We start from the raw sequence: 26,949 nt of genomic DNA on the forward strand, positions 1-26,949 counted from the left end.
ATCATTTTATTAATATAATATAATATATAATATAATATAATATAATAATATATATTTTTATTATAATATATTTATATTATTAAAAAAGTTAAAATTGCTAAATAATAACCATTATTATTTTTAATACAATAATTGGACGGCAAGTTCCAACATGCATCATGACACATATGCAAACTGCGCTTCGAAATGTTTCTAGCTGCAAACTGGAAACTGTTTTGAAAAGTTCAGCACAGGTTGTGTGTCATATTTATTTATGACTCCAATAACTTCACTTATAATCCCTGGGACTTAATGCCAAATCAGATACCATGAGCAGAATGTTGTAATATAACTTCTATACTGATACCAGAGATTAATTGAGGCCGCAAATGATTAAATGGCCTTTAAAAACAGTCTTTGTAGCTCCTGATGGATGAAGGGAAACCCTAAAAAGGAAACATCAGCCGGCAAACCTTCAAAAAGGACTTTTTCTGCACAAAGCCAGATCGCTGTGCTGTGATGTGCTTCAAAGCCCAATAAACCCTGCCGTAAAAACTGATCAGAGACAAACGTGGAAAGCTCAGATCAGACATCCACGACTTCTCCAACAGTTCCTCAGAATGGAGCTTGACTGATGCATTATTTGGAAGAAACAGATGATGGAAAAACTGATGCAGGCTTTTCCATGCAGCTCAAAAATGCAACTCCTCTGACAGATGGATCCGGCTAATGATAGCTTTGTGTGACAATCTTCTCTGGATTGTAATCAAGGCGTCACGTTTTGTGTTTGAGATGCGCCAGCTGAAACCAAACACGGAATAAACAACGTGAAAAATCCCACACACTAACAGCGCAAGAGAAGATTACACACTGATAATTACTCCTGACAGCACTATAACATGAAATGTCTGACATTAATCTGAGACGGGCTTGTTTACATGTGTGACATGCGTGTGCATGTACTGTAATTAGGCCATGTGCAGATGCTGCATGCACAGAAGTTATTACATACAAAACATACCATTTACCCTGCAGCCAATAGACAAGCTCCAGTGCTTTCCTGTAACTGCTAAGCATGTTTTGCAATACTCTCAGACTGCATGGTAATTCATGTATTTCATGTATTCTCGGTTACACAGGAACGGCAAAGCAATGCCACGCATTAACAAGCGATGCAACCGGGTGTGTGAATCCCTGCTCTGGGTTAACCGTCCAGAGGGACCCTTCTCTACCGGCTTTACATATCGATTTCTACACTCCAACACTCAACAATTAGGAAACCAGAAAGAAAGAAAATATACACTCTAGAAAAAACACTGGGTTAAAAAATAACCCAATTTGGGATCTGGGTAACACAAAAACTATCCAAACACTGGGTTGTTACGTCTGACCCAGGAGCTGGGTAACACAAAAACTACCCAAACATTGGGTTGTTACGTCTGACCCAGGAGCTGGGTAACACAAAACTACCCAAACACTGGGTTGTTACGTCTCACCCTGGAGCTGGGTAACAAAAAAACTAGCCAAACATTGGGTTGTTACGTCTGACCCAGGAGCTGGTAACACAAAACTACCCAAACACTGGGTTGTTACGTCTCACCCTGGAGCTGGTAACACAAAAACTACACAAACACTGGGTTGTTACGTCTGACCCTGGAGCTGGTAACACAAAAACTACCCAAACACTGGGTTGTTACGTCTGACCCTGGAGCTGGTAACACAAAAACTACCCAAACACTGGGTTGTTACGTCTGACCCTGGAGCTGGTAACACAAAAACTACCCAAACACTGGGTTGTTACGTCTGACCCTGGAGCTGGTAACACAAAACTACCCAAACACTGGGTTGTTACGTCTCACCCTGGAGCTGGTAACACAAAAACTACACAAACACTGGGTTGTTACGTCTGACCCTGGAGCTGGTAACACAAAAACTACCCAAACACTGGGTTGTTACGTCTGACCCTGGAGCTGGTAACACAAAAACTACCCAAACACTGGGTTGTTACGTCTGACCCAGGAGCTGGTAACACAAAAACTACACAAACACTGGGTTGTTACGTCTGACCCAGGAGCTGGTAACACAAAAACTACCCAAACACTGGGTTGTTACGTCTGACCCTGGAGCTGGTAACACAAAAACTACCCAAACACTGGGTTGTTACGTCTGACCCTGGAGCTGGTAACACAAAAACTACCCAAACACTGGGTTGTTACGTCTGACCCTGGAGCTGGTAACACAAAACTACCCAAACACTGGGTTGTTACGTCTCACCCTGGAGCTGGTAACACAAAAACTACACAAACACTGGGTTGTTACGTCTGACCCTGGAGCTGGTAACACAAAAACTACCCAAACACTGGGTTGTTACGTCTGACCCTGGAGCTGGTAACACAAAAACTACCCAAACACTGGGTTGTTACGTCTGACCCAGGAGCTGGTAACACAAAAACTACACAAACACTGGGTTGTTACGTCTGACCCAGGAGCTGGTAACACAAAACTACCCAAACACTGGGTTGTTACGTCTGACCCAGGATCTGGATAACAAAAAAACTACCCAAACACTGGGTTGTTACGTCTGACCCAGGAGCTGGTAACACAAAAACTACACAAACACTGGGTTGTTACGTCTGACCCAGGAGCTGGTAACACAAAACTACCCAAACACTGGGTTGTTACGTCTGACCCAGGATCTGGGTAACAAAAAAACTACCCAAACACTGGGTTGTTACGTCTGACCCAGGAGCTGGGTAACACAAAAACTACACAAACACTGGGTTGTTACGTCTGACCCAGGAGCTGGTAACACAAAACTACCCAAACACTGGGTTGTTACGTCTGACCCAGGATCTGGGTAACAAAAAAACTACCCAAACACTGGGTTGTTACGTCTGACCCAGGAGCTGGTAACACAAAAACTACACAAACACTGGGTTGTTACGTCTGACCCAGGAGCTGGTAACACAAAACTACCCAAACACTGGGTTGTTACGTCTGACCCAGGATCTGGGTAACAAAAAAACTACCCAAACACTGGGTTGTTACGTCTGACCCAGGAGCTGGGTAACACAAAAACTACACAAACACTGGGTTGTTACGTCTGACCCAGGAGCTGGTAACACAAAAACTACCCAAACACTGGGTTGTTACGTCTGACCCAGGAGCTGGTAACACAAAACTACCCAAACACTGGGTTGTTACGTCTGACCCAGGATCTGGGTAACAAAAAAACTACCCAAACACTGGGTTGTTACGTCTGACCCATGAGCTGGGTAACACAAAAACTACCCAAACACTGGGTTGGTACGTCTGACCCAGGAGCTGGTAACACAAAACTACCCAAACACTGGGTTGGTACGTCTGACCCAGGAGCTGGTAACACAAAACTACCCAAACACTGGGTTGTTACGTCTGACCCAGGAACTGGGTAACACAAAAACTACCCAAACACTGGGTTGTTACGTCTCACCCTGGATCTGGGTAACACAAAAACTACCCAAACACTGGGTTGTTACGTCTGACCCAGGATCTGGGTAACAAAAAAACTACCCAAACACTGGGTTGTTACGTCTGACCCAGGAACTGGGTAACAAAAAAACTAGCCAAACATTGGGTTGTTACGTCTGACCCTGGAGCTGGGTAACACAAAACTACCCAAACACTGGGTTGTTACGTCTGACCCTGGATCTGCGTAACACAAAAGCTACCCAAACACTGGGTTGGTACGTCTGACCGAGGAGCTGGTAACACAAAACTACCCAAACACTGGGTTGTTACGTCTGACCGAGGAGCTGGTAACACAAAACTACCCAAACACTGGGTTGTTACGTCTCACCCAGGAGCTGGTAACACAAAAACTACCCAAACACTGGGTTGTTACGTCTGACCCAGGAACTGGGTAACAAAAAAACTAGCCAAACATTGGGTTGTTACGTCTGACCCTGGAGCTGGGTAACACAAAACTACCCAAACACTGGGTTGTTACGTCTCACCCAGGAGCTGGTAACACAAAAACTACCCAAACACTGGGTTGTTACGTCTGACCCTGGAGCTGGTAACACAAAAACTAACCAAACACTGGGTTGTTACGTCTCACCCTGGATCTGGGTAACACAAAAACTACCCAAACACTGGGTTGTTACGTCTGACCCAGGAACTGGGTAACAAAAAAACTAGCCAAACATTGGGTTGTTACGTCTGACCCTGGAGCTGGGTAACACAAAACTACCCAAACACTGGGTTGTTACGTCTCACCCAGGAGCTGGTAACACAAAAACTACCCAAACACTGGGTTGTTACGTCTGACCCTGGAGCTGGTAACACAAAAACTAACCAAACACTGGGTTGTTACGTCTCACCCTGGATCTGGGTAACACAAAAACTACCCAAACACTGGGTTGTTACGTCTGACCCAGGAACTGGGTAACACAAAAACTAGCCAAACACTGGGTTGTTACGTCTGACCCAGGATCTGGGTAACAAAAAAACTACCCAAACACTGGGTTGTTACGTCTGACCCAGGAACTGGGTAACAAAAAAACTAGCCAAACATTGGGTTGTTACGTCTGACCCTGGAGCTGGGTAACACAAAACTACCCAAACACTGGGTTGTTACGTCTGACCCTGGATCTGCGTAACACAAAAGCTACCCAAACACTGGGTTGTTACGTCTGACCCTGGAGCTGGTAACACAAAACTACCCAAACACTGGGTTGTTACGTCTGACCGAGGAGCTGGTAACACAAAACTACCCAAACACTGGGTTGTTACGTCTCACCCAGGAGCTGGTAACACAAAAACTACCCAAACACTGGGTTGTTACGTCTGACCCAGGAACTGGGTAACAAAAAAACTAGCCAAACATTGGGTTGTTACGTCTGACCCTGGAGCTGGGTAACACAAAACTACCCAAACACTGGGTTGTTACGTCTGACCCAGGAACTGGGTAACACAAAAACTAACCAAACACTGGGTTGTTACGTCTCACCCTGGATCTGGGTAACACAAAAACTACCCAAACACTGGGTTGTTACGTCTGACCCAGGATCTGGGTAACAAAAAAACTACCCAAACACTGGGTTGTTACGTCTGACCCAGGAACTGGGTAACAAAAAAACTAGCCAAACATTGGGTTGTTACGTCTGACCCTGGAGCTGGGTAACACAAAACTACCCAAACACTGGGTTGTTACGTCTGACCCTGGATCTGCGTAACACAAAAGCTACCCAAACACTGGGTTGGTACGTCTGACCGAGGAGCTGGTAACACAAAACTACCCAAACACTGGGTTGTTACGTCTGACCCAGGAACTGGGTAACAAAAAAACTAGCCAAACACTGGGTTGTTACGTCTGACCCAGGATCTGGGTAACAAAAAAACTACCCAAACACTGGGTTGTTACGTCTGACCCAGGAACTGGGTAACAAAAAAACTAGCCAAACATTGGGTTGTTACGTCTGACCCTGGAGCTGGGTAACACAAAACTACCCAAACACTGGGTTGTTACGTCTGACCCTGGATCTGCGTAACACAAAAGCTACCCAAACACTGGGTTGGTACGTCTGACCGAGGAGCTGGTAACACAAAAACTACCCAAACACTGGGTTGTTACGTCTGACCCAGGAACTGGGTAACAAAAAAACTAGCCAAACATTGGGTTGTTACGTCTGACCCTGGAGCTGGGTAACACAAAACTACCCAAACACTGGGTTGTTACGTCTGACCCAGGATCTGGGTAACACAAAAACTACCCAAACACTGGGTTGTTACGTCTGACCCAGGATCTGGGTAACAAAAAAACTACCCAAACACTGGGTTGTTACGTCTGACCCAGGAACTGGGTAACAAAAAAACTAGCCAAACATTGGGTTGTTACGTCTGACCCTGGAGCTGGGTAACACAAAACTACCCAAACACTGGGTTGTTACGTCTGACCCTGGATCTGCGTAACACAAAAGCTACCCAAACACTGGGTTGGTACGTCTGACCGAGGAGCTGGTAACACAAAACTACCCAAACACTGGGTTGTTACGTCTGACCGAGGAGCTGGTAACACAAAACTACCCAAACACTGGGTTGTTACGTCTGACCCAGGAACTGGGTAACAAAAAAACTAGCCAAACATTGGGTTGTTACGTCTGACCCTGGAGCTGGGTAACACAAAACTACCCAAACACTGGGTTGGTACGTCTGACCCTGGATCTGCGTAACACAAAAGCTACCCAAACACTGGGTTGTTACGTCTGACCGAGGAGCTGGTAACACAAAACTACCCAAACACTGGGTTGTTACGTCTGACCGAGGAGCTGGTAACACAAAACTACCCAAACACTGGGTTGTTACGTCTGACCCAGGAACTGGGTAACAAAAAAACTAGCCAAACATTGGGTTGTTACGTCTGACCCTGGAGCTGGGTAACACAAAACTACCCAAACACTGGGTTGGTACGTCTGACCCTGGATCTGCGTAACACAAAAGCTACCCAAACACTGGGTTGGTACGTCTGACCGAGGAGCTGGTAACACAAAACTACCCAAACACTGGGTTGTTACGTCTGACCCTGGATCTGCGTAACACAAAAGCTACCCAAACACTGGGTTGTTACGTCTGACCCAGGAGCTGGTAACACAAAAACTACCCAAACACTGGGTTGTTACGTCTCACCCAGGAGCTGGTAACACAAAAACTACCCAAACACTGGGTTGTTACGTCTGACCCAGGAACTGGGTAACAAAAAAACTAGCCAAACATTGGGTTGTTACGTCTGACCCTGGAGCTGGTAACACAAAAACTACCCAAACACTGGGTTGTTACGTCTGACCCTGGAGCTGGTAACACAAAAACTACCCAAACACTGGGTTGTTACGTCTGACCCTGGAGCTGGTAACACAAAAACTACCCAAACACTGGGTTGTTACGTCTGACCCTGGAGCTGGTAATACAAAAACTACCTAAACATTGGGTTGTTACGTCTGACCCAGGACCTGGGTAACACAAAAACTACCCAAACACTGGGTTGTTACGTCTCACCCAGGAGCTGGTAACACAAAAACTACCCAAACACTGGGTTGTTACGTCTGACCCTGGAGCTGGTAACACAAAAACTACCCAAACACTGGGTTGTTACGTCTGACCCTGGAGCTGGGTAACACAAAAACTACCCAAACACTGGGTTGTTACGTCTGACCCAGGACCTGGGTAACACAAAAACTACCCAAACACTGGGTTGTTACGTCTCACCCAGGAGCTGGTAACACAAAAACTACCCAAACACTGGGTTGTTACGTCTGACCCAGGAGCTGGGTAACACAAAAACTACCCAAACACTGGGTTGTTACGTCTGACCCAGGAGCTGGGTAACACAAAAACTACCCAAACACTGGGTTGTTACGTCTGACCCAGGATCTGTGTAACACAAAAACTACCCAAACACTGGGTTGTTACGTCTGACCCTGGAGCTGGTAACACAAAAACTACCCAAACACTGGGTTGTTACGTCTGACCCAGGATCTGTGTAACACAAAAACTACCCAAACTCTGGGTTGTTACGTCTGACCCTGGATCTGTGTAACACAAAAACTACCCAAACTCTGGGTTGTTACGTCTGACCCAGGATCTGAGTAACACAAAAAACTAAAAGTAACCCCTAAATACTGAAAAAATAACCCAAGATTTGTTAGAGTGTATGCTTGACAAAGAGAGTTTTTGTCATTTCGAGCTTACAAAATTAATGCCATCCCTTTTTTTTTATTATACATGTTTATGTGTATTAAATATAATTTTAAATAAAAATATTTTCAAAAATGTAGCCAAGAGAGACTTTCCAGTGACACTAAACAGCTCATAATGAAAGGTTTTAGGAGAAGTCATTGTGTCGCTCTGGGGGAAAAAAAAATCTGTGTTGCAATGGATCAAACAGGAATTTCTAGAAGGCTTTACATATTTACATCACAGACGCAGAAAGCATGACGCAAATACAGATAACTGCTCAGAATGCTGTAAATGCTCCTTAAACTCAGAGACTAATTGATGCCATTTTGCAATGTTCATGCTGATCTAAAATATCAGGAATGTGTATGACCTGCAAGACTTACAAAAACGTAATTATAACACTTCAACAAGCCACATGATTTGAGGAATCATTCATGTCTCTAACACTAAAGAAATGATACCGGATGTTAATTGCTTAGGGTTATGGGTTTGTTTCAATCACTAACTTTAATATGAGCAATAGTAAGTGATGCTGCCTTAGCAAACGCCACTAATCAGGCTAAGAAGTGTAAGAGTGGGTCGCCTACAGTGGCTCAGGCTGCAGGCCAATTTACTAAATTGCTTTTTATTTATTTTTATTAAACAGTGGTTCACTGGAAAAAAAGTGTCTGTCCTTAAATTCATTAAATTATAACAAAGTTTATTGAAGATATTGCTGATATTTTGTGATAACTAGGGAGCCCTTACTTGCACATTAATATTAAAGGTTAACAGCAGAGCCCAAACTATTAGCCTAAATTCAGTTGCTATTTATTTTTAGGTATAATAATCAACACTCAAATAACATTGTGTGCAAACATGTAAACTTCACATAAGGCAGTTTTTGCAATAACTTCTAAATCTAATTATAAAATAGTTTTTTCTCCAATTTGTTGTTGAAATATAATAATTTATACTCAGTGATTTTCATGACAGGTTAAACATACATTAAATAAATAAGACATCACTAACAGGTTAAGTAGAATACAATGAATATATAATATAGGTCATATATTTAGTGAAAGAGTTGATTTCACAAGTGAATAAAATTCTGTGGACACTGAATGACTGCCTGAGGTAAATGTGATGCTATATGACATTTACAAGCAGTTATATTGAAGTCTTTCCGCTTTTGAAACACTGATTACACCACATATGATACGTGACAGTAAGTTGTAATGTATCCTCAACATACCTTCAGATGTTCATTCATGTTTATTCTTTAGGAAGAGATGATCGATCGCATTCACGCGCGCACATCGCGCCGACGCTTGAACTGTGATCAGTGATCAGTCACGCCACATTAAAGAGCGTCAAAAAGTCATTTATCGTTTGAATTTCGGAATGTCGTGATAAAATGGACTGAATACTTAATATGTTCATGTGGGAACTCGGATTGAAGTGTGTTCCGCGCTTAAAACAAGCCGACTGTCAATACGTGTACCGTTTCATCCCAACAACGGAAATAAGCGCAGTTACAATAGCAAAATATGTGGGAGAGCGTTGCTATAGTGTGACTATATTGTATTGCAATAGGTAGCACTTTAAAGTTAATACCAAATCTAAACTAGTTAGCACATCATTTGTAATAGAGAGATTTAATGACAAAAATCTGTTTATGGTTACACTTAAAGCTGCACTATGTAAAAATGTTTCAGTAAAATATCCAGAAGCCACTCGGCCAGTGTTTTACATTTTGTTGATTTGAGTATTTACAATATCCCAAATGTTTCAACTATTTGTAAATCGTGAGATGCTCTTTTACCCGAGGAACCGGGACGTGTGAGGGCGTGGCCTGTCGATGACATCATATCCACGTTCCCCTCGGTTTCTGGTGTTATTCTGCAGAAACGCTTTCCTCTCACTGCAGTGCGAACAAGTGTCATAGCAGAGTAACGCCATCCCATCATCAACACACTCAGATGTGTGTAATATGTAGGGCCCTATGAAATCCGTTTTATTTTTTCCCAAATTCCGTTTTTTCCGTTTTAATTTTTGCTAATTCCTTTTTTTTTTTTCGTTTTAATTTTTGGGAATTCAGTTTTTTTTACCCTTAACTGTTATTTTAGTCGTAAAAAGAGTGTTTTTAATGTTAATATAATAGAACATAAAACATAAAATAGGAATGACCTTAAATTTATTGAGGTAACAAACATCACATTTACTTTTCAGGACAAAAACTGCAGCATAACACTGCACTCTAAGCACTTCAAGTCACAACTAGATATTAGTGCTGTGAATTGATAATAAAAAAATAAAAGAATTAATCACATTTTTTTCTGTAATTAATCATGATTAATTGCAATTAAAAACATTGGAGTTTTTTATATTTTGATATTGTAATAATTTCAGTTACTCTCCAAATTAATTTAGAAACAATTTAAAGACAGTATATTTTAAATGTGTGTTGTAATGGCATCTTTTTATGAATGAAGGCCAGTATCACTGATATTAATGTCTATATGAAACATTGATGACGTTACATTACAGTATAACCGAAAGCTACCAATTTCAACATTTATTAGGCTTTAAAAAAACTTTTAACTTTTAATTTAATTGAACTTAAAACAATCTTTACATAAATCTATTATAATAAATGTTATATTTGCCTGTGGCCTTCCCTCTCAGACATAGTCTACACAGAAATTGAATAAAGTTATCAACACCTTTCTTAACTGCATAAATAATAAGTGAAATATAGATGAATCATCATTAAAGCTACAATCTTCTGTTCCCGTTGTTCTTTAAACATTAATGACAGACATTATCAGTGCTACTGTCACTTTAAGAGCTACCTCAGCCAAACATGGTGTGGATAATGCTGCCTTCACGTACTATCGGAAATTTGATGATTCCGACTTCTGAAGTCGTGATTACGAGCGCATTGCATTCAAGTTTCAAAATGTGAGGGCGTTCATGTGCAATGTTTACCTAGGAAACTTGTATATTACGATAATTCCGAGAGCACGTGAAGGCAGCATAAGACGCGCTGACCCGCGCATCTCATTTACTCTCAAGTTCATTTAAGGCATTATTTCCCATACAGTACATTAAAGTGCATTAAAAACAAGGCAAAATACAGCAAGCACTCCCTGAGGGAACTGCTCGGCTCGGTACAGAGGGCTTAGCGTTGAGTTTCTTAACTTTTTCGCCGACGAAAGCAGAGCCGTGGAGCCGCTTCGCCATACTTTCATTGTTTTGAAGGTGGAGCTGAAATGACGGGAGGGGTTGAGTCGCCCAGATTTGCTTCCCCCGGTCTGCATTTCCCCAGACATACGTTCTTCTCCCACACAAAACCGCATTTCATTCCAAATATGTCAAATTCCGGGAAATTCCGCGTTAACAATAGATTCCGCATTAATATGCCAATTCCGCGATTCCGTCCGCGATTCGGTGATCACGGAAATCATAGGGCCCTAAATATGATCAGCAGAGCTGCGTTACCTCACACTCATGAGCGGAGGAGCGGAAGTGGCGACTGTGGCATAATAAAAGTCCCGCTGCTCGCGAGGCGTGTGTTGCGTTCATCTTATGAACAATCGCTCCAGCGGTTCCTCAGCTCTAGGCTTGCTACGATAGTCGGTGTTGCCGGTGTTACCGGTGTCCAGACTCAACACCGGTTACATCACTTGCCCACCGTGGCACCGCCCACCGTCTTTTTGATTTTTTTTTTATAGTAATAAAATAATTTAGTTCAGTTAGAGAACAGACAATACAAATAAAAACTGAACGTATCTGCTTAATAAAGCAGGATCCGACCGTGAGTCTCGGAGGCGGCAGGAGTCATTCATCAGATTTAAGAGTGAGGAGCTGACGGAGATGATCGCGGAAGATTTGGTTTCAAAGCGAAACGTAAAAGCGCCTATTTAAGGGAGTTTGTCATTTGTTTTGTTGTTGTGTTTTTCATTAAAAAATAATAGGCTAATGAACCCACAATTGAAGCAACCCGCAGCCGAATTGGCGCTAATTAAAAACCGAAAGTAAAATGTGCACGGCCGCACAGAGCGCGCATTGTTTACTTTCGCCTAGCTCCGCAGTGCGAGCCTCCGCGCTACGCTGACTGCGCGCATTTATTTTTGCCGCGCGCACCCTCGCGCTCGTGCGGGCGCGTCGAGTATAAACGAGGCTTTACGGGCGAACTAACAGGTGCATTCATGGCGTGCATCTCAATCATAGACTGATCAATGCTTGATCAGTGCCCTGACTACTGATTCTGAAGTAGGGAAATGATTGAGACGCGCCCATGGCCTCACAGAGCACGCATTTACAGACAAGCTGTCATTCACGGTGTGCGCGCACTGGCGCGTTTTCAGTTCAGAACGGTCGTGTGCATGTTACTTTCGGTTAGATAGAATTAGTGATTTAAAAGCCTCCGCCGGTGACACCGGTATTACCGGTGTTGTCACACATCAATTAACCGGTGGGAAAATTTCCTCACCGTCACATCCCTACTCAGCTCCACAACACTCGTCCTGCTTCTGCTTCACTACAGTAACGTTAATAATCACATCATCAACATGATTTCTGCCCGAGTCCTGTCCCGATTCTGAGCTGAAGATCACATGACCCAAGGTTCTGCGCTCAAACGTGCCGTCATCAAACTACGCCTTTGTTTTGAATACACAACCTCCAGTGGACGGAAAAGTTACATAGTGCAGCTTTAAAAAGGATGTATGAGATGATAACTTATACCATTATTATACCATAGAATGTTACCTGAGGCAGGGCTCGACATTAAGCCGGTTCACGTGCTTGTCCTTCAGACAGTAAATCTGTCATTCACTTGTCAGAGTAAAAAATTTGCTTGTCCGGAATTTATTTTTTTGTAAATATAATTTATTCTGAAGCAATATTCTCACCAGTGTTCGATCGGCTTTGACAAATTAAAATCTGCATATTTAAGATATTTTTACATTTTATTAAAGGGCATTTTTTTCCTAATCTTAAATATGGGCCATGCTTCAGCTTACATTTTATATTTTTAAATTTGATCAATAAATTAAATTAGAATTGGACACCACAGGCTGTTACAAATCAAATTAAATAATTTACACTGAAAAATTACAACTGCATTAAATAATGTTATGAGATTGTTTTAAATATGTTTGAATATACAAATAAGAAAAGTTGGAAAGATGAAACTGAACTGCCAGTAGGTGGCGTCAGATCTTAATGAGCAAGTAATTGAGTCGATTCATTCAAATGGCTGATTCATTCAGGAAAGAGGCAGTCGTTTATGAGCGGGTCATTGAATCTTTGATTCAACCGATTCATTAAAACGCTGAATCATTCAGTAACACACACTGATGCTGTGAGATGCGTTATGGTTCTGCTGTGATCTTTGTTTGGAACTATTTTTGCTGCTGAAATAGAACAAAAACACTCAATAAAAATGTAAGTGACTTGATGCTAATGAATTTATGGATAGGCCTGTCGCAATAATCAATATATCGATATATCGCACAATATATGTACATGACTATACATGATAATTTTTTGTGATGCAATATATCGTCCATTATGTTTACATGATAATGAATGTCACCAACATTTTACTCGATTGTGCTGTCATCTTGTATGTTTTCCGTGACGGAGGCAAAGTGGTTTTCGGGACAAGTGAAAAAGGCGCCATTTGAGGCGTTCTAGTGTACTCGATTTCAAAGCCACAATCCCCTGTTCCGCTGCACATATAAATGTCAACACAGAATGACGAGTGTTAAAGCCGTTTCACAGGGGGAAATGTTTATTTACTATTTATTAAAAACTAAATTTTTTAGGATAATATATTTTTTACCCTTAATTTCCAAGATCTAAAGAATCTAAAGAATTAAAAGGTTGTCATTTGAAAGTGTGTAGGTCTACTTGCATGCTGTTATATTAGGATTATATATTCAGTGGCATAAAATAGTCTTAAAATGACAATAATATCGTTTATCGCAATTATTTCTGGGATGATATATCGCGAAACAAAAAGTAGTTATCGTGACATGCCTATTTATGGAACTGTCATATGAAATGTCGAGCCCTGTCTGAGGGATAGAGATAGAGATAGAGATAGAGATAGAGATAGAGATAGAGATAGAGATAGAGATAGAGATAGAGATAGAGATAGAGATAGAGATAGAGATAGAGATAGAGATAGAGATAGAGATAGAGAGATAGAGATAGAGATAGAGATAGAGATAGAGATAGAGAGAGAGAGACAGGCTTTAGAAAAGAGAAGAGAGAAAGAGCCAGAGCAAAGAAGCCCAGCAAAAGTAAGAGCCAGAGAGCAGGCCCCGAGAATAAAGAGAAAGAGCAACACTTACAATCTTCTTTTCTCTCTTCCTTGACCATGTGAATTAAACCCTAATGTGAGACATTCAAACTGACCAGACCAGACCAGACCAGACCAGACCAGACCAGACTTCCCCCACTGTACTAAAGGTGTGGCACATTTTGGCCTACAGGCCTTCAGCATCTCTTTGTCTTTAGGAATTCCAGATGGCCGGAGATTACAGATGGGGGCTGAAAACAGTAAAGCAATGTCTTTGAAAATAATCAAAGATATTTGAAATTGACCAATCCAACAAAGGCCAATTCAATTAAAGAGGACCTATATGCCCCTTTTCAAAGCCTTGATTTTGTTTTTGGGCTCCATGTACTCGTTCAGCAAGTGCTATGCTATGCTACGCTAATGCTATCAAAGCATTGTGTTACCATTAGGGCTGCACGATTAATCGAAATCGAACCGCAATCGCGATTTGACTTATGTGCGATTATGAAAGCGCAAAGGCTGCGATTTTAATGAAAGAAATAAATGCCCAGTGTGTCAGTGAAGAGATGCTCTGTGATGACGAGGAAACGCTGCTTCGTCTGAAAGCACTGCGAGCTTGAGTCGCTTATAACGCAAGAAAAAACAACATGCGTCAAACATCTTCACAAACTAGTAATGTGAAGCATTCATAAACCTGTTGTCCAACAAAATACGTTTAATAACCAGTTTTAACTCACTTCATATCGTCAGTCGAGCTGATGTGGCTTCTTATCACAGAATGTCAATACACCATATCTTGTCGCAGAAGTATTATCGTCATGTTTATTATTAATCAGTCAAAGCGTTTCTATCTCGGTTTTATTCAGCTACAGCACTAGCTTAGCATCAGGGATTTCCTGAAAACTAACAATTACTTCTGAGGAAAATGGAGTTTCTGCTTGAGGGCGCCCTTTTGTTTAGAAAATATAAAAAATAATACTTCTAAATAAATGTATATGACAATCTATATGTTTTTCTTCAATGTACAGGAGTTTTAATCCCCACAGTGGATGAATAAGAGGCTCATATTTCATATTAAAGACATAGCCTTTAAGAAATTGATATCACAGATAAAAAGCACAGGTTTTTATAATATTTTCTTCTTTACAATAAATCCTTAGACCTTTCTAATGATTTGCAATCATAATTATTATTAGCCATATTAATATATAAACACAAAATGTTATATACACACTTTTTTTGTAAAAAAAAAAAAAAAAATAATAATAATAATAATAATAATAATTCGCAATTTTAACCAGAATAAATCGCAATTAGATATTTTCCCCAAATTGTGCTGTCCTAATAACCAATTGACAAGGTAGCATTTATTGAATTAGCTAGTTAAAACTAACCAAGTTTCCACTACTGAAAATATTTAAGTTGATAATTTAGGTTAAATGTATGAATTAGCTTAATCAAATATTTGAAGTTAAGAGCGATTAAAATGTATGAGTACAAAATAAAAATCTGCAAGCTCTACTTACTTAAACTTTGAATTTCTTAACTTAAAAAATTTGATGTAACCGATTGCCTCTTTTTTTGCCAACAAGTAGGCTTGTTTTACGCACGCAAGAAGGCAAGTTAGTTAAAACATTTTCAAAATGCACCTGCAAACTTTTTTTCAGGCATGAATTTTGTCATTGAGGATTTCTTTAAAATACTGTGCAAAAATCTTGTCTCGTTCTCGTGGACCCAATCTCGTCACACAACAGCTTGAGAACAATACGTCACATAGCATCACATTTCCCTCAGATCCCTGATTTCCCTGTTAGTTCACTAGAGAAATCAACTCTTTCACTAAATATATGACCTATATTAGCCGTTATATTCATTATATTCTACTGGACCTGTTAGTGATGTCTGGCTTATTAATGTGTGTTTAAATAAATGTCATGAAAAATGAGTATAAATGATTATATTTCAACAACGTATTGAAGAAAATGCATAATTTTAGTACAAATGTTAATACAAAAACTGCCTTATGTGAAGTTTACATGTTTGCATACAATTTGAATGTTGATTTTACTATCCAAAAGTAAAAATACATCTAAAAAAAATAGCAACTGAATTTAGGCTAATAGTTTGGGCTCTGTAGTTAACCTTTAATATAATAGTAATGTGCAAGTATAAGGGCTCCCTATATAGTTTACAGCATTAGCCAAGATTTTTTTTTTTTTTTATCCTTAAAACCCTTTAACTGTCACCCCCCTTTTTGAGAATACACATGAAAATGCACTATCCAAACTTAAAGGGCTGTAATTCAAGAATGCTTTGGAATATAGACCAAAGTTTGGTCTCGTTTTAAAGACGACATTCTGCATTTCGTGCTGAAGTGAAAGCAATTCAAAATATGAAAGTATGAAATAGTTATGGAAGTTTAAATTTACTGTAAATGAAAAATACTGTACTAAATATTTTTTATTTCATATAAAATATATATTTTACAAAAAAGAATTTACTCTAAAATTACTATAAAATCAAAGCCATATGTCTAACCAATTTGTGTTCCAAATTTGAAGTTGATATCACAAAAATTGAAGTCCCCATGAGATTTTGTTTAGGGTGCTGTACCAAAAATAGCCACCGGGTGTCATTCAAATTCCATTTATTGTTGTTTTGATGCATTTTCCTGTAAATTTATGTCCAAATATTACTTCCATCACAAAACAGTCACCAAATATGGACCCTTGAGACTCAGACCTTTCCGACAATATGCGTTTTGTCAAGATTGGAAAAAATTTTGAATATAAAGTAGTCAAAATAATTGTTGTAATATGAAACATGACAGCGCCCACTAGGGGAGGAGCCCACTAGAATAATTTAGAGTAACGTTTCCATGGCAACACAATGTCCGATTTCAAAACGGTTTTCACAGGATGAATTTTGAGTTTGTAAGCTTTCAAACGATACCTAATTTGTGATAATTACTTAAATATATGATATGAAAAAAGGCGTTCAAAAAAAGAGCACCAGGCGTCCCACCTGTGGGACGGTGACAGTTAAGAGGTTAAAGGGTTAGTTCACCTCAAAATGAACATTTCCTGATAATTTACTCACCCCAATGCCATCCAAGATGTCCATGTCTTTCTTCAGTGGAAAAGAAAAAGTTTTTGGAGGAAAACAATCCAGGATTTTTCTCCACACAATGGACTTCAAATACTTTTAGATTTATTTTTACTTTTGGGTAGTAAAATCTACATTCAAATTGTATGCAAACATGTAAACTTAACATAAGGCAGTTTTTACATTTACATTTAGTCATTTAGCAGACGCTTTTATCCAAAGCGACTTACAAATGAGGGCAATAGAAGCAGCTAGAGCAGTCCAAGGGCAACAATATCAACAATATGCAAGTGCTGTAACAAGTCTCAGTTAGTCTAGCACAGAACAGAACAGAATTTTTTTTATTTTTTTTTATTATTTTTTTTATAAATAAATTAGACAGACAGACAATGAATAGAATGATAAGTGCTATTCTCGATCGGTCAGGTGTTGCTGGAAAAGATGTGTCTTTTAGTGGTGTCAACAATAATCGATTCTGCGATGCATCGCAATGCGGGACATGCACGATTCAGCATCGATGCGGCAAAGTGCCATAATCGATTATGTCATCGTTTATTTTCTGGCCTTGAGTTGGACAATAAAGTTGTGAAGTTTCAATTACTTCCGGGGTCATAACAACAACAACAATCAAGATGGCTGAGGCGGAGGGAGATGACTGCAATAGACAGGTAATTAAAAACGCACCCAAAGCTTGGAATGGAAAGCGGACATCTGGGCACATTTCGGATTCTACGAAGTTGATGGGAAACTAGACAAGACTTACGCTGTGTGTAAAATCTGCCACACTAAAATCAAGCACGTTGGCAATACAACCAACTTCACAAACCATGTTGATCATTCTAAAGTAGAGAGAAGAGAAACATTTCTCATTCAAAGCACTGAAAGCAGTGATTTATGTTTTCTTATATTTTATTTTATTTAATGACATTTATGTCAAAGATACAGGAGAGTGATAATACACACATCGCAGCCAATAAAATCTGTTGTTCAATATCTGACTGCTTGTATTGCCTCATGACGGATTAAAAATGTGCCTTGTTGTGTGCAATAGAATTTTGATGCATCGCATCGCATCGAATTGAATCGAATCGTTACCTGGTGAATCGTAATCGAATCGAATTGTGAGGGCAGTGCCAATGCACACCCCTAGTGTCTTTAGACGTTTTTTGAAAATGGCTACAGACTCGGCCGCACGAATTGAGATAGGCAGGTCATTCCACCAGGTGGGAACGGCCCAGGAAAAGGTCCGTAACAGCGATTTCATGCCTCTCTGGTATGGCACCACAAGGCGTCGTTCACTGGCAGAACGCAAGTTCCTGGAGGGTGTGTAAGTCTGAACGAGCGAGTTTAGGTATATTGGTGCAGAGCCAGTGGATGTTTTGAAGGCGAGCACCAGTGCCTTGAATTTAATGCGAGCGGCTATTGGTAGCCAGTGCAGACTGATGAGGAGAGGCGTGACGTGCGCTCTCTTCGGCTCACTAAAGACCAACCTCGCCGCTGCATTCTGGATCAGTTGCAAGGGTTTGATAGTGCATGCCGGAAGGCCCGCTAGAAGAGCATTGCAGTAGTCCAGTCTGGAGAGAACAAGAACTTGTACCAGTAGTTGTGTGGCATGCTCTGATAGGAAGGGTCTAATCTTCCTAAAGGCCTGTTCACACAGGGACGATTTTCGCACGCGTTTATCGCCGACGTTTAACACCTCGGGACTAAACAATGGGCGCCAATGTGAGTGTTCACACCGACGCGCAAAACGCCAGGCGTAAAAGCGTCATTTTTTAAAAAAACGCCTCGGGTTCGTTTTTTTATTTTGACGCGGCGCGTAAAAAACTGTCCGACCAATGAGATCGGCGCTTTTGTTCACGTGCCTGGAGCTGCTGAAGTGACAGTAAAAACTCACTTGGTGGCGCTCAAGCACAAAACGGTCTTGCCGAGCACACATTGATACGACGAAGAAGTGGTAAATAGACAAAGAAGAAGATGAGCTGCTAATGCCGCTTGCCAGTTAGCAAAAAGTGTGTGAATGGTTTTGTCCATATACATAATATGTCTATGGTTTTGTCCATATACATAATATGTCTATGGTTTTGGCAAGCACGTAAATACTGTCTCTCTTCTCCTTCTGTGTGACAAGCGAGTGTCAGAGGCTTAAAGTGTCACAGCACCATCTTGTGTACCGCGAGCGCATCGACTGAATGTGCACGTTCACTCGGCGCATCGCCAGTGAAAATCGCTTGGGTGTGAACACTCAAGACGCGCCGAAAAACGGCACGAAAAACGCTGGCGATAAGCGCGCGCGATATTCATCCCGGTGTGTACAGGCCTTAATGTTGAATAGTGCAAATCTGCAGGACCGGGTTGTTGCAGTAATGTGGTCAGTGAATTTTATCTGATCATCAATCCCAACCCCAAGGTTCCTGGCTGTCCTGGACGGAGTTATGGTTGATGAACCGAGCTGAATGGAGAGATTGTGGTGCAGTGCTGGTTTGGCTGAGACCACAAGCAGTTCTTTTTGCATTAACATTTGCAATAAAATTATGCTTTTACGCCAATTCGTTGTTGTAATATAATAATTTATACACAGTGGCGGTCATTTTTACAGTGGCAGACTTATTTAAACACACATTAAATAAGCCAGACATCACTAACAGGTTCAGTTAAAATATAATGAATATAACGGCTAATATAGTGCATATATTTAGTGAAAGAGTTTATTTCTCTAGTCAATGTGGTTTCAAAGGGTTTAGAAGTGCTTCAAATGGTCCCAGCTGAGGAATAGGGTCTGATCTAGCCAAACCATCTGTAATTTTCTAAAACAAATTCAAATGTATATACTTTTTAACCACAATTGATCGTCTTGTGCTGGTCTGCAACGAGCCAGGCATTACATAACGTACGTTGAAAAGGTCACGCAGAAGGTGGGCGGAAGTACCGCCCCATTGTTTAAAAGTGTGGAGAAGGATCGTTCAAATTTTATTGCATGTTGAATTACAATTATTATTTAGTTTATCATTGTTTTACCTGTTTTGTTAAAAAAGCGTTTGTATTATTCTTCGAACGTTCGCTTTGTAAACAATGGGGCGGTACTTCCGCCCACCTTCGGCGTGACCTTTTCAGCGTACGTTACGTAATGTCTGGCTCGTTGCAGACCAGCACAAGACGATCAATTGTGGTTAAAAAGTATATCCATTTGAATTTGTTTTAGAAAACGACAGATGGTTTGGCTAGATCAGACCCTATTCCTCAGCTGGGACGGCTCAGGACCATTTGAAGCACTTCTAAACCCTTTGAAACTGCATTGATGTGGACGTTCAACATTTTGTTTGCAATTGAAGTCCATTGCGTGGAGAAAAATCCTGGAACGTTTTCCTCAAAAAACTTTTTTCCACTGAAGAAAGAAAGACATGGACATCTTGGATGGCATTAGGGTGAGTAAATGATCAGGAAATGTTCGTTTTGAGGTGAATTAATCCTTTAAGAAACATTTCGTTATTATTGAATTAATTTACGGATAGACACAATTTGTTCAGTAAACCACTGTTTAATAATTAAAATTAAATAAAAGCTATTTTAATGTTTAGTTTTCCCTCTCTTGCTGTACCGAACCGTGACTTCAAATCCGAGGAATGTACCGAACCGTAAGTTGTGTGTACCGTTACACTCGTTTTATTTGGATTATGATTGTGGATTTCCCTGATTAAACCAGCATTTGGATCTTCACCAGTGTTTCAGAGCGGTTTGTAACAGATATGGAGAATAACTCCCTTTGGAGGGACTTTGTGCTTGGAACAAACAGCAACATTACACACTAAAGAAAGTAACTATTGTTCTGCACTTGAACTTCCAGTGGCCCCAAAAGTATTTGTTTACATAAATCACACTTAAAATTTCAGAATGTTTGCATTAGATTAAAATATCAAACAACTTGGCATTTATATGAAAGAAAAACAGAAAAAAACGAATATTCCAGAAGAAATCACAAAAGAGGTTTCTTAGGTTTTGAATTATAAAACCACGTCCAAAGAAAAGACGGTATTGTGTGACTTTGGGTGTGTTGGTGGTTAGCAGATCTTGTTCATATGTGATTCTCCACATGTGGTTCCTCTGCTAGGACGCCTGTGTAAACTTAAGGAGAATAGACTTCATACATTCAGACAGTTAGAACTGATACCCTTTGTGGTCACTGTAAACGTCTTTACATCATTGGCGTCCTTCAATGTGACACCCTATATGAGTAACTTAGTTATTTAATCTTCATAATGCTATGTGGAAAAGATGCCCTGAAGATTAATATGCAAGTTCTAGGTTGAACGTTAGACTGTAAAATACTGTGTAAGACACGCACAAAAAAACATCAATGCTCATGTTTTAATGAACCTATACTAGGGCTGCTCGATTATGGAAAAAATCATAATCACGATTATTTTGGTCAATATTGAAATCACGATTATGTAACATGATTATTTCACATGACTTTGGGAATGTGTTGCATTTATTAAAAATACACCTTTCAACAATTCAATTGAAATTGTAACATTTGTTGTACTTTTTGAACTATTAAAATAAATAATATAACATTTATTCAAATCAAAGTATAAAAGTAGTCACGTAAAAATGATAACCACAAATAAATAAGATCAACAATATGGTTCAGCTAGATATGCTTTTCAGGTATGTCTAACATTAGTTTTCAGGTACAGAAATTTATCAAATGTAAAATAACATTGCATATTTAAGTGCATAAATTAAGGATTAATCCTATTAAACTTACAAAAGCTATTCAAGAGCAGTGAGTGATGTCCTTGTCTTTTGTTGTTTGACATTAAACAGAAAGCAGTAAAGGCTACTGCCCCTTTAAGACCTAATGATCGGATATGAGTCGTCTTTCTCGACTGTATAAAGTTCACTTAAGGCATTTACAGACTATTAGTGTCTGCTAGGATACTCATCAAGATGGACATGTTGACATACGTTTTGTGTGAGTTTGTCCGTTCAAGAGCAAGACTTGAAAGAGAACTCAATATTTGCGCGCTGAGAGACGCACATTTTCTCACAGCGCGCGCGTCTTCTCATTCGCGTCTTCTGGCACTAAACCCGGGTGAAGACGGCGAAATGGCAGCACTCGCATGCATTGAACAAAGTTTACAAAGAGAGAATTATTTGAAAAATATGAAGGAAAAAAAGGACGTTTACACGGCATCCCTGCTCTCGTCGGTTTTTGTTTCTTTATTAGATTGTCATAGATCACTCTGTGTTTAATTTTCAAGTGGTTAAACAAATTCGTGATGTTCCCTTGCGTTGCAGCCACTACCATGTAGCAAATCTTACACGTAGCATGTTTCTGCTCGTCGTCTGATTCCTCGAAGCCAAACTGTTCCCAGACAACGGAGTTGGTTTTACTTTTTTTGCTCACCAAACGCTGCTGTAACTGCCCTCCTTCTGCCATCTTTACTCGCGCCGAGTTTTTAAATTCCAGCGGATGATATGCACACGAGACTCATGAACTGAGAGAGATTGTGGCTTCGGGAGGGGCGGATGTGCGCGTGCGCGTTTCATTCAGAACGCAAGACAAAATAAGAGTGTTCTTGCAAAACTGAACATGGCAAAATAATCGTTTTTTCTCGATTGTACTATTTTGGTGATCGTTGGGAGGCAAAATCGAAATCGAAATTCGATTAATTGCACAGCCCTAACCTATACACTGTAAAAAAATTATTATTTTTGTGATTCAGATAACATCATTTAAGGTTTCTATTTATCAAACCAACATTTTGAGTGCATTGAAATTAAATACTTGAGTTAAGGCAACCAGTCAAACTACTTTAAGTTAAACTAAAAATATTTTTTTGCAGTGTACAAACCATAAGGATCGTTGTTCTCCAAAGTCAAAGTCAAGATCCCAGCGTCAAGCAATTTGTTTCTCCACACCAGATGTGACGCAAGCGCAACTACGAGATCAAAAACCACAGCCAATCAGAACAGCGTGTGGGCGGGCTCTCGAGGCACCAGAGATTCATCTTGACGGCACTCGCAAGGAATGAAATACATAATCAAATTCACAAATATTACGCCATTTAAACATTACTAAAAAAAATACATACTGAGTTACTAAAACAATCATAGAATATACTTGTTTGTTCACATTTTGAACGTTCTTGTTTCCATTTGTTTAATGCCATGATCTAGGCTGCTTTTAGTACGACAACGTTACAAAGCTGAGCACTAAATCACGACACGCTTTTAACATTAAATAAAGAACATAAACCAACGTTACCTGAGATTATGTTTTGTGTTGTTATTCCAGCCGCGACGTCGCAGAAATAGAGACCGTTTCTAAAATAGAATCATTGTGTGTCGCGGTTGATTAGGACAAAAACTTTAACTTGGAAAAGACGCCTTTTACCGTTTGTGGCGGCGTCGCCTCATGTGTAGTTAGGACACGGTGTGACGGTACGGATCCACTTTTCCGACACGACTGAAGCGTGGTGTTGTGACGTTTCCCATAATTTGTACGTTGATGGGCGTTCCTCAAGTTTACCGTTATGGGCGTGCTTTTGAGCTAGCGGGGAATGTTGTGTTTTATACCTGCGAGAGACTTCCCCCAGTCTCCATGTGCTCTACTTCTATTGAATAGTCGCGTTCAACGGATTAATGCAGCATCTAGTCAAGAAATGAATTACTATATAATGATCTAGCAACAAGTACTATAGTGTTCTGTATATTCATACAATTTCGCTGTCGTGTTTTAATCGCGCATCTGATGTGTCAGCGCTCTCCGAGCAGCGCACAGCCTCACGTGTGAATGCAAACAACACTCAGGGCTCGACATAAGCAATGGCCCGATGGCCCGATGGCCCGAGGCCAGTAAAAGAGTATGTCAGGCTAGTTGAATGGCCAATCACTGGCCCGCGAGGGCCAGTGATTGGCCATCCGCAAAGGCAAAACAAACATCATACCATCATACAGAATTGCGAAGACGTTGGCTCTCAGTACCTCACCGATGTAGCATGTCGAAGGTAACTTACTCAACTAGCTAGCTAATATATCACCGTAACTTTGCTCATAAATTATAGATCCAAAGTGCGAGTGCTTGACTTGTGTCATGAGTGAATTTGGGTGTAATTCCAAAGGCAGCGCGCGCGCGCTCCGAAACAGACCGAGACGAGTAAATTATCCTTTCGGTTTCATGTGCACGTCAGGGATGGCTGACGCAAAACTGTAGTTCCGAAGCGCAGATGTTTCGGGTCGAACGATCCGAAGCGTGATTCAAAACACCTGTGTCACGTGACTACGGATAAATGTAGCCAAAAATATCTTATATAATGTGCATCTTTGTTAATTGTTTATCTTTTGTTTTATCATATATATATATATATATATATATATATATATATATATATATATATATATATATATATATATATATATATATATATATATATATATATATATATATATATATATATATATATATATATATATATATATATATATATATATATATATATATATATATATATATATATATATATATATATATATATATATATATATATATATATATATATATATATATATATATATATATATATATATATATATATATATATATATATATGATAAACAATTAACAAAGATACACATTACATAGGCAAACATAGGCTAACATTACTGGTCAGGCAATAAAAATTCATAGTTACAATGACAATTTGTCCATTTGCCGTATTGATTAATCCTAATGTACACAATACATACAGCTTAATGGAAAAGTCTTCCTTATATTTCTTTCAGGGCCAATAAAAATATAGAAGGGGCCAGCAAAACTCTGATCTACTGGCCCCAGGGGCCAGTGGGAATTTTTTTTTATGTTGAGCCTTGCAACACTTCTTCAGCGCTTCTTCAGTGGTTCTTCAGAGGTTCTTTGACTAAGGTGCTATATAGCACCTCTGAAGAACCACTGAAGCACCAAAATTGATGATTATATGATTATATGATATGATTACGAGCCAAGAACCATTTTTGGTGCCATATAGAACCTTTTTTTTAAGAGTGTAAATTGGTCTATATTCTGTAGCTCTTTAAAGAACCCAGAAACAAATGTACTCATCAGAGGAACCTATAAAATGTAACATCCAAAGAACCTTCATAAATCTCCAAAGCACCATAGACTCTTAAAAATAAAGTTTCCAAAAGGAGTTTTTCACAGCAATGCCACTGAAGAACTATTGCAGGTTCCTTAAAGATCTTAAAACAACCATGTTTGTCTTAGTGTGAAGAACATTTGAACAATCTAAAGAAACATTTTCCATTACAAAGTGCAGTGCAATGGAAAGACCACAGAAGTTTAAGGTGAAAACGTAGATCCCAAAAACAGTGTAGCAACTCACAATTTGAAGAAACGAACAACTGGGGAACCTTCAACGAGATCACACTCATCATTAGCCGTCTTTAAAAGACATATCCATCACTTTTTAAGTGATGTTGCATTTGTAAGTCACCAAGCCCGCATTGCACAAGTCAATCGCAACCACAACAAGGAAATAAGATCCCTCGACAACGACAATCTCCTCTTACTTGCTCAGGTGTCAATCCACCTGAGACTAGATAGAGACTGACAGCGAAGAAACTCACCTGTGTGGCTTCACTGATGCCCAAAGAACCGCTTGCTTTCGTCTACAAGAGACTGTTGGACATCTAACGTGCATTGGCTTGTTACTCCAAGGAAGAGAATGTGAGAATGTGTAGTTAGCAGCCCAATGCGTGGTTACATGCCGGTTTACAAAGATGACACTGATTACATGTGCAGCCCAAGCCAATGATGTGTCACAGAGACATACACACCCACCAGCCCCTTCCAAACCAGCAGATCTGGCTCCAACCCGCCGCAGGAGAAGACAAGGCTGCGTGTGCAGCTCCGCTCAGGAACAACCTACTAAACCGTTGACAATGAGCTCTAATTCCACACAGCGCTCATTCACTCCATTGTTTGTGCAAACGAAAGCAGCACCACACCTCTCTGAGGTTTAACCGGCCTGCGACGCTATTGGGATCACATGCCTCGTCCATGAGGATCCAGGCCGTAGCAGTCGATGCTGTTATTGAGCTTGGGAAAACTGAAGCTAGTTTTGTGGTCTGTGTAGTTTGAATGGCCGCTTCAACATTCAAAGTTAGGAAAATCTTAAAGACCAGGGGCAGAGTTCAACTGAGCTGTCAATAAAACTGACGCATGTGCGTATTCAAAGCCTACAAGTCGCCGGAGAGAACAGAGGAATTTCAACATGAGGAATAGAAGACGCTGACAATCCAATGCTTATGAAATGCTAAACTGGCTTACACTGTAAAAAAAAATATTGTTGGTTTAACTTTAAAAAAAAGTAAGTAACCTGGTTGCCTGAGTTCATCGAAATTAAAAAATTGAGTTAATACAATGAAGGAAATTGGTTTAATAAATATAAAAACTCAAAATATTATTGTATCTGAACCACATAAATAAAATAAAAATGTTGTGATAAATCTTGAAAATAGCACAATTTGGCATGTTTCACTGCATTATTACAAATAAAACACACAATTACGCAATATGCTTACAAAATCTTTTAATAATATTTGAATAAAGGGTGATGCCGATTCTCAAATGTTCATTGTATAAACAAAAACTTTTAATTTTAATGAACTCAGGCAACCAGTTAACTTACTTTTTAAATATTTTTTTTTAAAGTGTACTGACACATCTAAACCAACCGAGGATGAACCGATTCAGAATTAAATCACGAGTGTGAAGTTGAATTGAACTGGACAACAACTGGAATTTGAAATTAAATATCCATTAGCTTCGCTTCTCATGTTAATATATATATAGG

The 26,949-nt window shown here is 39.8% G+C and overlaps 1 protein-coding gene across 2 annotated transcripts in view; it reads right to left on the reverse strand.

Annotated features, from left to right (window-relative positions):
- The window catches only part of LOC307118638 (3',5'-cyclic-AMP phosphodiesterase 4D-like), a 444,553-nt gene extending 418,249 nt beyond the window's left edge, over positions 1–26,304 (reverse strand). For both annotated transcript variants that reach the window (XM_079804330.1, XM_079804329.1), the window contains exon 1: positions 25,721–26,304. The gene's annotated coding sequence lies outside the window, so the exon portion shown is untranslated. The remainder of the gene's footprint in view (positions 1–25,720) is intronic.
- Positions 26,305–26,949: the final 645 nt, after the last annotated feature.

This window comes from Gobio gobio, assembly GCF_949357685.1.
Source record: "Gobio gobio genome assembly, chromosome: 22".
Taxonomy (NCBI): Eukaryota; Metazoa; Chordata; class Actinopteri; order Cypriniformes; family Gobionidae; genus Gobio; species Gobio gobio.